We start from the raw sequence: 9,906 nt of genomic DNA, 5'->3' as shown, positions 1-9,906 counted from the left end.
CCCGTCGCAGCAAACGCCGGAGTGTCGGGTTATGATTCGCGGCTTGCAGCCTACATCAGTTGTCTCTGAAGCCTTTCGATGACTCCCCCTGCGCCCCGCTGATTCTCACCCGGCAGAGTCCGGCCGCAGCCTGCGCTCGTCTCAGCGTCCACGCGTCTCCACTGCACGCTCTGCGCATGCTCAGCTCACACTGCCGGGGTGATTGACGGCAGTTCCGGACCAATAGGAAGAGCAGGGGCGTGTCTGGAGGACCCAGCGGGCGGCTGGTCCTCCAAGCAATCGGAGTGGGCGAGGGGAGGGAGGGAGGGGCGGGGCTTGCGGCGCAACCAGTGGGCGGGGCCGAGCCCGGATCTCCCTCACTGAGCATGCGTGGGGCCGCGAAGAGCGAGGTGAGTCGAAGAGACGCCTTCGGGAAGCGGTCGGAGATTGTGGATCCTGGGCAGGATGTGGATCCCCGGGTGGGCCGGGGAGCTTCATAAATACCTCAGGTCGGCCTCAGGCGTGGAATATGAGCCCGCAGGCCCCGTGTTTGCCGGCGCTGACAGGCCTGGGTGAGCGGGGTCACTGGCCGCCATCTTGCACATGGGGGGGGGAGGTCACGGCGCATGCGCGGCCACCATGGCCGGGAACAATGAGTGGGCGGGGCTTCAGGGTCCCAGTGCCCGCGAGGTGGAGTTACCTTGGCAACAGGCGGGTCATCACCTCACAACAACAACAACTTGGATTTATATAGCGCCTTTAATGTAGTAAATCGTCCAAAGGCTTTTAACAGGAGTGTTAAAAGAGAATCACTTGACACCGAGCCACATAAGAGGACATTGTGGCAGATGAACAAAAGCTTGGTCAAACAGTTAGGTTTAAAGCAGCGTCTTGAAGGAGGAAAGAGAGGCGGAGAGCTTTAGACAAGAGAATTCCAGAGTTTAGGGCCCAGGCAGAAGACATGGCCACCGATGGTTGAGCGATTATAATTCAGGATAATCGAGGGCAGAATTAGAGGAGCGCAAATATCTCCAGAGGGGGTGGGGCTGGAGGAGAATACGGAGGCAGGCGGGGCGAGGCCATGGAGGGATTTGTAAACAATTTTCAATTTGAGTCGTTGCACAATAGGGAGCCAATGTAGAACAGAGAGCACAGATGGGTGACCGGGACTTGGTGCGAGTTGGGACATGGGCTGCCGAGTTTTGGATGACCTCAGGTTTACATAGGGCAGAATGTGGGAGATCGGTAAATAATGCGTTGGAGTAGTCAAGTCTCGAGTTAACAAAGGCGCGGATGGGGGTTTCAGCAGCAGATGAGCTAAGGCAGAAACGGGCGATGTTACGGAGGTGGGAATGTGCCGTTTTAGTTATGCCGTGGATATGTAGTCGGAAACTCCTTTCAGGGACAAATAGACACCAAGTTTGCAAACAGTCTGGTTCAGCCTCAGGCAGATGCTAGGGAGAGGGATGGAGTCAATGGCTAGGGTACGGAGTTTGTGGCGGGGACCAAAGACACTGGCTTCGGTCTTCCCAGTATTTAATTGGGGAAAATTTCTGCTCATCCAGAACTGGATGTCGGACAAGCAGTCTGACAATTTAGAGACTGTGGAGGGGTCGAGAGAAGTGGTGGTGAGGTAGAGCTGGGTGTTATTAGAATCATAGAATGGTTATAGCACAGAAGGAGGGCATTCGGCCTGTTGAGCCCATGCTGGCTCTCTGCAAGAGCACTTCAGCTAGTCCCACCCCCCTGCCTTTTCCCTGTAGCCTTACAAATTTCTCTCCTTCAGGTACTTATCCAATTCCTTTTTGAAAGCAGTGATTGAGTCTGTCTCCACCGCCCTTTCAGTCAGTGCAGTCCAGATCCTAACCACTCACTGTGTAAAAAAAAAAGTTTATCCCTCATGTTGCCTTTGGTTCTTTTACTAATCACCTTAAATCTGTATCCTCTGGTTCTCGACTTTTCTGCCAATGGGGACAGTTTCTCTCTACTCAGTCCAGACTCCTCAGGATTTTGAACACCTCTATCAAATCTCCTCTCAACCTTCTCTGCTCTGAGGAGAACAACCCCAGCTTCTCCAATCTATCCACGTATCTGAAGTACCTCATCCCTGGAATGATTCTCGTAAATCTTTTCTGCACCCTCTCTAAGGCCTTCACATCCTTCCTAAAGTGCGGTGCCCAGAATTGGACACAATACTCCAGTTGGAGCCGAACCAGTGTTTTCTACAGGTTTGTCATAATTTCCACACTTTTGTACTCTATCCCTCTATTCATGAAGCCAAGGATCCGTAAGCTTTTTAAATCGCTTTCTCAACCTGCTCTGTCACCTTCTAAGATTTGTGCACATATACTGTGAAATATCTCTGTTCATGCACCCCCTTTAGGATTGTACCCTTTAATTTAATTTCCTCTCCTCATTCTTTCTCCCAAAATGTATCACTTCACACTTTTCTGCATTAAATTTAATCTGCCACCGCCCATTCCACCAGCCTGTCTATGTCATCTTGAAGTCTTTCACTGTTCACTATACTTCCAAGTTTTGTGTCATCTGCAGATTTTGAAATTGTGCCCTGTACACCCACATCCAAGTCATTAATCAAAATCAAGAAAAGCAGTGGTCCCCTGGGGAATACTACTGTATACCTTCCTCCAGTCCGAAAAATAACCGTTTACCCCTACTCTCTGTTTCCTGTCACTTAGCCAATTTCTATGCAAGGTAAGAGCTCATGGAGTTATGGGTATTAAATTAGCATGGATAGAGAATTGGTTAACAGACAGAAAACAGAGAGTAGGGATAAACTGGTTATTATCCGGTTGGCAGGCTGTAATTAGTAGGGTGCTAGTGCTGGGTCCTCAACTATTTATAATCTATATTAAAGACTTGAATAAAGGGACCAAGTGTAATGTGTCCAAGTTTGCCGCTGATACAAAGTTGGTGGGAAAGTATGCTGTGAGGAGGACGCAAAGGGATATAGACGGTTAAGTGACTGGCAATAAGGTGGCAGATGGAATATAATGTGGAGAAATATGAGGCTATTCACTTTAGTAGGAAGAATAGAAAAACGGAATATTTTTTAAATCGTAAAAAATTAATAAATATTGGTGTTCAGAGAGTTTTAGGTGTCCTTGTACAAGAAACACAGAGACCTGTCATGCAGGTACAGCTAGCAATTAGGAAGGCATGTTGTCCTTTATTGCAAGGTGGTTGGTGTGCAAGAGTAAGGAAGTCTTGCTACAATTGTAAAAGGCCATTGGTGAGACCACACCTGGAGTACTGTGCACAGTTTTGGTCTACTTATTTGAAGAAGGATATACTTCCCTTCGAGGGAGTGCAACGAAAGTTCACCAGATTGATGCCTGGGATGGGGGGTATTGCCCTATGATTAGAGATTGAGAAGTCTAGGCCTGTATTCTCTGGAGCGTAGAAGAATGAGAGGTGATCTCATTGAAACATAAGGTTGTGAAGGGAATTGAGAGGGTGGATGCTGAGAGGTTGTTGGCTGGGGAGTCTAGAACTAGGGGGCATAGTCTCAGGATAAGGGGTCGGCTATATAACACTGAGATGAGAAAGAATTTCTTCACTCGGAGGGTTGTATCTTTGGAATGCTGTACCCCAAAGTATTGTGGATGCTGGGGCGTTGAGTATAGTCGAGGCTGAGACAGATAGATTTTTGGACTCTGGAGGAATCAAAGAATAGTGCAGGAAAGTGGAGTTGAGGTTGAAGATCAGCCATGATCTTATTGAATGGCAGAGCAGGCTCGAGGGGCCGAATGGCCTACTCCTGTGCCTAATTCTTCTGGTCTTTTGTCTTGTCCGTGCCCGGATGGCCCTGGAGAGGGAGCATGTGGTATGCACTGGTTCCTTGATGCCTTCCACGACCAGTGGCACCTCAGGGTATGGAGTGTCTCGTATACACTGGGAATAACATTCTGGTTTAGTTGGGCAGGTTCCCTTTGCTTTTGTTGCTTATTTTGCCGCCTTTTAGTTTGATTGGATCACATGTTTGTGGGAACAAGAGAGGAAAGAATAGTCCATGGAAGCTGGAATTGTCTGTCTTGATTTGCTATCCTGGACTTACAGTGCTGATCTTTGTAAACTCTTTTACAGGGTGTTAGAAGGGGAGGATTTACAGACGGGAAACTCAAACCAAACATCACATCAAGGTCTGAGGGAGTCACTCAAACATCTTTACCTGAATATCATCGGTCTTTGAATGTGGAAGGAGAAATGTTTGTCTGTTCTGTCTGTGGGAACAGATTTCAAACATCAGTGTGACTGGAAAAGCACCGAGACACACACACCCGAGTGAGAGTGTTCCAGTGCACTGACTGTGGAAAGAGCTTTAACCAGTTACACAGCCTGAAAAAACATCGCACCATTCACAGCGGGGAGAAACCGTACACGTGTTGTGTGTGTGGACCAGGCTTCAACTGATCGTCCAGCCTGGAGAGACGGAAGCGCACCCGCTCCACGGAGAAATCGTGGAAATGTGGGGACTGTGGGAAGGGATTCAGTTGCTCGGCCCACCTGGAAACTCATCAACGCAGTCACACTGGCCGTTCACCTGCTCCGTGTGTGGGAAGGGATTCGCTCATTCATCCAACTTTCTGTCACACCAGCATATTCATACTGGAGAGAGGCCATTCACCTGCATTGAATGTGGGAAGGGATTTAATGCTTCATCAAACCTCCTGGCAAACCAGCAAATTCACACTGATAACAGACCTTTTAAATGTTGTTATTGTGAGAAGAGCTTTAAAAGCACTAATGGTGTGCTGACACACCAACGCAGTCACACTGGGGAGAGGCTGTTCAGCTGCTCCATGTGTGGGAAGAGGTTCACTCTGTCACACCACCTGCTGACACACCAGCGCACTCACACTGGGGAGAGGCTGGAAAGAGATTCACTCTGTCATCCACCCTGGTGAGACACCAGCGAGTTCACAAGTGACTGCAGGGGTTGTATTCTGCTGATATTGCTACAGTGAATCATATCCCAGACTGAACCGTGTTCATTCTGATAGTTGGGCTTTGTTTCTGCTGATGTTAATGATCCCTATAACTGGGCTGGTGATTAAAATTCTGGCAATCTGTTTGTTTTACTCTGTAAACTTTACTCTTCAAATAAAGTCAATCCCTTTGGGCTATTCTCAAGGTTTCTTGGGCTGAAACCAAACAGTGATTTACTTGTACTTCTTTCAATGTAGTATACTGTATTCACTGCTCACGATGCGGTCTCCTCTACATTGGGGAGACCAAACGCAGATTGGGTGACCGCTTTGCTGAACACCTCCGTTCAGTCCGTAAGTGTGACCCTGGGCTTCTGGTCGCCTGAGGTTGCATTGCCTCAGGATCGACGGTCGGTTATTTTAGACTGAGATGAGGAGGAATTTCTTCACATTTCTTGGCATTCTATACCCCAGAGGGCTGCGGATGTTCAGTCGTTTAAGAAAGAGATCGATAGATTCTTGGACTCTAAGGGAATCGGGAGATGTGGGATTGGGCGGGAAAGTGGAGTTGAGGTCAAGATCAGCCATGAAGGTGCTGACTCTGGCTGGGTTCTGTTCTACACTCACTGGTTCCCCTCCCCTGAAGGTGCTGAATCTGGCTGGGTTCAGTTCTACACTCACTGGTTCCCCTCCCCTGAAGGTGCTGACTCTGGCTGGGTTCAGTTCTACACTCACTGGTTCCCCTCCCCTGAAGGTGTGACTCTGGCTGGGTTCAGTTCTACACTCACTGGTTCCCCTCCCCTGAAGGTGTGACTCTGGCTGGGTTCAGTTCTACACTCACTGGTTCCCCGCTGTCAGTGCTGCGATGTTTTGTCAGGCTGTGTAACTGGTTAAAGCTCTTTCCACAGTCAGTGCACTGGAACACTCTCACTCGAGTGTGTGTGTCTCGGTGCTTTTCCAGTCACACTGATGTTTGAAATCTTTTCCCACAGACAAACTTTTCTCCTTCCATGTTCAAAGGCCGATGATATTCAGGTCCTGATGAATCGAGTGATTCTGTCAGATCTTGATGTGATGTTTGGTTTGAGTTTCATGTCTACAAATCCTATGCTTCTAAAACCCAGTAAAAGGAGTTTACAAAAGCCATCACGAAAAGTACTGGATAGAAATTTAGAACAGACAATTCTAGTTTTTATGGACTATTATCTCCTATACTTCTCTGAAAGTTGTAACTCCTCGTCCCAACACTCCTCTCCCACTCTTCTTCCCTGACTCTGGCTGGGTTCAGTTCTACACTCACTGGTTCCCCTCCCTCTCCTCCCCTGAAGGTGCTGACTCTGGCTGGGTTCAGTTCTACACTCACTGGTTCCCCTCCCTCTCCTCCCCTGAAGGTGCTGACTCTGGCTGGGTTCTGTTCTACACTCACTGGTTCCCCTCCCCTGAAGGTGCTGACTCTGGCTGGGTTCAGTTCTACACTCACTGGTTCCCCTCCCTCTCCTCCCCTGAAGGTACTGACTCTGGCTGGGTTCAGTTCCACACTCACTGGTTCCCCTCCCTCTCCTCCCCTGAAGGTGCTGACTCTGGCTGGGTTCTGTTCAAACTCACTGGTTCCCCTCCCCTGAAGGTACTGACTCTGGCTGGGTTCAGTTCTACACTCACTGGTTCCCCTCCCCTGAAGATGCTGACTCTGGCTGGGTTCAGTTCTACACTCACTGGTTCCCCTCCCCTGAAGGTGCTGACTCTGGCTGGGTTCTGTTCTACACTCACTGGTTCCCCTCCCCTGAAGGTGCTGAATCTGGCTGGGTTCAGTTCTACACTCACTGGTTCCCCTCCCCTGAAGGTGCTGACTCTGGCTGGGTTCAGTTCTACACTCACTGGTTCCCCTCCCCTGAAGGTGTGACTCTGGCTGGGTTCAGTTCTACACTCACTGGTTCCCCTCCCCTGAAGGTGTGACTCTGGCTGGGTTCAGTTCTACACTCACTGGTTCCCCTCCCTCTCCTCCCCTGGGTGTGACTCTGGCTGGGTTCAGTTCTACACTCACTGGTTCCCCTCCCTCTCCTCCCCTGAAGGTGCTCTATTCCTCTTCCCAATACTGTGTCCTTTGCTATAAGCTTCCCCTCTAATTTTGATGAGGGACTCTCCTCAAAGAGTCACCAATCTGCCTTTATTTACAGACTCCCTGACTCACTTCCTGTCCTGGAATTTGCCATGGGGTCACTTTGTTACGCTTTGGGCCAGAATGAAATAGGAGATACTGGGAACCGGTGGGTGAGGGTTGCATAATGTTCGATACAGAGTAAAGCTCCCTCTGCACTGTCCCATCAAACACTCCCAGGGCAGGAACAGGGGGTTAGATACAGAGTAAAGCTCCCTCTACACTGTCCCATCAAACACTCCCAGGGCAGGTACAGGGGGTTAGATACAGAGTAAAGCTCCCTCTACACTGTCCCATCAAACACTCCCAGGGCAGGTACAGGGGTTTAGAAACAGAGTAAAGCCCCCTCTACACTGTCCCATCAAACACTCCCAGGGCAGTACAGGGGGTTAGATACAGAGTAAAGCTCCCTCTACACTGTCCTATCAAACACTCCCAGGGCAGGTACAGGGGTTAGATACAGAGTAAAGCTCTCTCACACTGTCCCATCAAACACTCCCAGGGCAGGTACAGGGGGTTAGATACAGAGTAAAGCTCCCTCTACACTGCCCCATTAAACATTCCCAGGACAGATACAGGGGTTAGATACAGAGTAAAGCTCCCTCTACACTGTCCTATCAAACACTCCCAGGGCTGGTTCAGCACAGGTTAGATACAGAGTAAAGCTCCCTCTGCACTGTCCCATCAAACACTCCCAGGACAGGTACAACATGGGTTAGATACAGAGTAAAGCTCCCTCTACACTGTCCCATCAAACACTCCCAGGACAGGTGCAGCACGAGTTAGATACAGAGTAAAGCTACCTCTACACTATCCCATCAAACACTCCCAGGGCAGATACAGCACGGGGTTAGATAGAGAGTAAAGCTCCCTCTACACTGTCCCATCAAACACTCGCAGGGCAGGTACAGCACGAGTTAGATACAGAGTAAAGCTACCTCTACACTATCCCATCAAACACTCGCAGGGCAGGTATGGGAGGATTAGATACAGAGTAAAGCTCCCTCTACACTATCCCATCAAACACTCCCAGGACAGGTACAGCACGGGGTTAAATACAGAGTAAAGCTCCCTCTACACTGTCCCATCAAACACTCCCAGGACAGGTACAACATGGTTTAGATACAGAGTAAAGCTCCCTCTACACTGTCCCATCAAACACTCCCAGGGCTGGTTCAGCACGGGTTAGATACAGAGTAAAGCTCCCTCAACACTGCCCCATCAAACACTCCCCGGGCAGATACAGCACGGGTTAGATACAGAATAAAGCTCCCTTTACACTCTCCCATCAAACACTCCCCGGGCAGATACAGCACGGGTTAGATACAGAATAAAGCTCCCTTTACACTCTCCCATCAAACACTCCCCGGGCAGGTACAGCACGGGTTAGAAACAGAGTAAAGCTCCCTCTACACTGTCCTGTCAAACACTCCCAGGGCAGGTACAGCACGGGTTAGATACAGAGTAAAGCTCCCTCTACACTATTCCATCAAACACTTTCAGGGCAGGTACAGCATGGGGTTAGATACAGAGTAAAGCTCCATCTATGCTGTCCCATCAAACACTAGGGCAGGTACAGCACAATTTAGAGACTGAGTAAAGATCGCTCTGTACATGAAAAGAAGGCTGTGATTCTGTAATTATTTACACAAGAGATCTCCATTACCCACATTCCCAACTATCCATCAGAATTTTTACAGGGCAGAACCTTGCAAAAAACAATTTTATTTTAGTGCAGTGCAACACTCTCACTCGAGTGTGTGTATCTCAGTACTTTTCTAGTCACACTGTTTGAAATCTTTTCGCACAGACAAACATTTCTCCTTGCACATTCAAAGGCCGTTGATATTCAGGTCCTGCCTAATCGAGTGACTCTGTCAGATCTTGATGTGATGTTTGGTTTGAGTTTCCTCCCCATCTAACACCCTGTAAAAGGGCTTCACAAAAGGCATCACTGTAAGTACAGGATAGAAATTCAGAACAGACAATTCTAGTTTCTGTTAAACATTCTTTCCTCTCTCGTTCCCCAAAGCTGTAAATCCCAGTCCCACACGCTCTCCCTCCTCCCTGTGCTGAAATCCAAACCCATCGCATCATCTCCATCATTTTTTCCCTCCACGCCCAGTTTTCTCCCTCCCTCGGCTCTGGTTGGATTCAGTTCGACACCCCCATCAATGATTATCTCTCCTGGTCACTGTGACCCTGAAGCCCTGCCCACTCTTCATCCTACATCAAGATGGTCACGCATGCACTGTGCTGCATGTTGAACCATTCTGTCTTTCCTCCATCAAGATGGCGGCCCGTAACCCGGGCCTGTCACCGAGAAAAAGCCTCACCGTTGCTGTCCGATGGAACACTGAGGCCGTTCTCCAGCGTTATAAACTGTGCCGTAGCTCACCCGCAGTTTATTAATCTCCCGCCCCCGCACACCCGCAGTATTTGGCTGTTGTTTTATTTCAGGCATTGCTCACAGAACCGAGTCTGGAAACACAAAGCGAGCATTTGCGGGCCGCTGTGTCCCAGGCTGGGCGCTGGATGTGGAAGGCGCTCCCTGGCCTCCTGTGTGGCTCTGTTTGTTGCAGCAGTTTGAGCTGCAGTGGGGATGGAGGAGAAGCTGCTGGGTTTCAACCCCTGTACTTCTGGGCCTAGTGCGACCAATAATTGCCCATGTGGGCCTGTCCGGGGAGGTGGGTTCTGGGCCCAGTGGGACCAATAATTGCCCATGTGGGCCTGTCCGGGGAGGTGGGTTCTGGGCCCAGTGGGACCAATAATTGCCCATGTGGGCCTGTCCGGGGAGGTGGGTTCTGGGACCAGTGGGACCAA

General features: G+C 49.6%; 1 protein-coding gene and 1 long non-coding RNA gene across 3 annotated transcripts in view; both read left to right on the top strand.

The window, feature by feature from the left end:
• Positions 1 to 374: 374 nt before the first annotated feature.
• LOC139266995 (zinc finger protein 271-like) overlaps positions 375 to 9,906 on the top strand; it is a 57,599-nt gene continuing 48,067 nt past the window's right edge. The window contains exon 1 of the mRNA XM_070884628.1: positions 375 to 389. The gene's annotated coding sequence lies outside the window, so the exon portion shown is untranslated. The remainder of the gene's footprint in view (positions 390 to 9,906) is intronic.
• LOC139267033 (uncharacterized) lies at positions 2,001 to 5,122 on the top strand. 2 transcript variants are annotated; one of them, XR_011593814.1, is made up of 2 exons: positions 2,001 to 2,207; positions 4,087 to 5,122. It is a non-coding gene; the product is annotated as an uncharacterized lncRNA (long non-coding RNA). The 2 variants fall into 2 exon arrangements; XR_011593815.1 differs by lacking the exon at positions 2,001 to 2,207 and adding an exon at positions 2,609 to 2,694.

The sequence above is a fragment of the Pristiophorus japonicus genome, chromosome 7, assembly GCF_044704955.1.
Source record: "Pristiophorus japonicus isolate sPriJap1 chromosome 7, sPriJap1.hap1, whole genome shotgun sequence".
Taxonomy (NCBI): Eukaryota; Metazoa; Chordata; class Chondrichthyes; family Pristiophoridae; genus Pristiophorus; species Pristiophorus japonicus.
The sequence above is the reverse complement of the archived record's forward strand: the minus strand, read 5'-3'. Positions and strand labels throughout refer to the sequence as shown.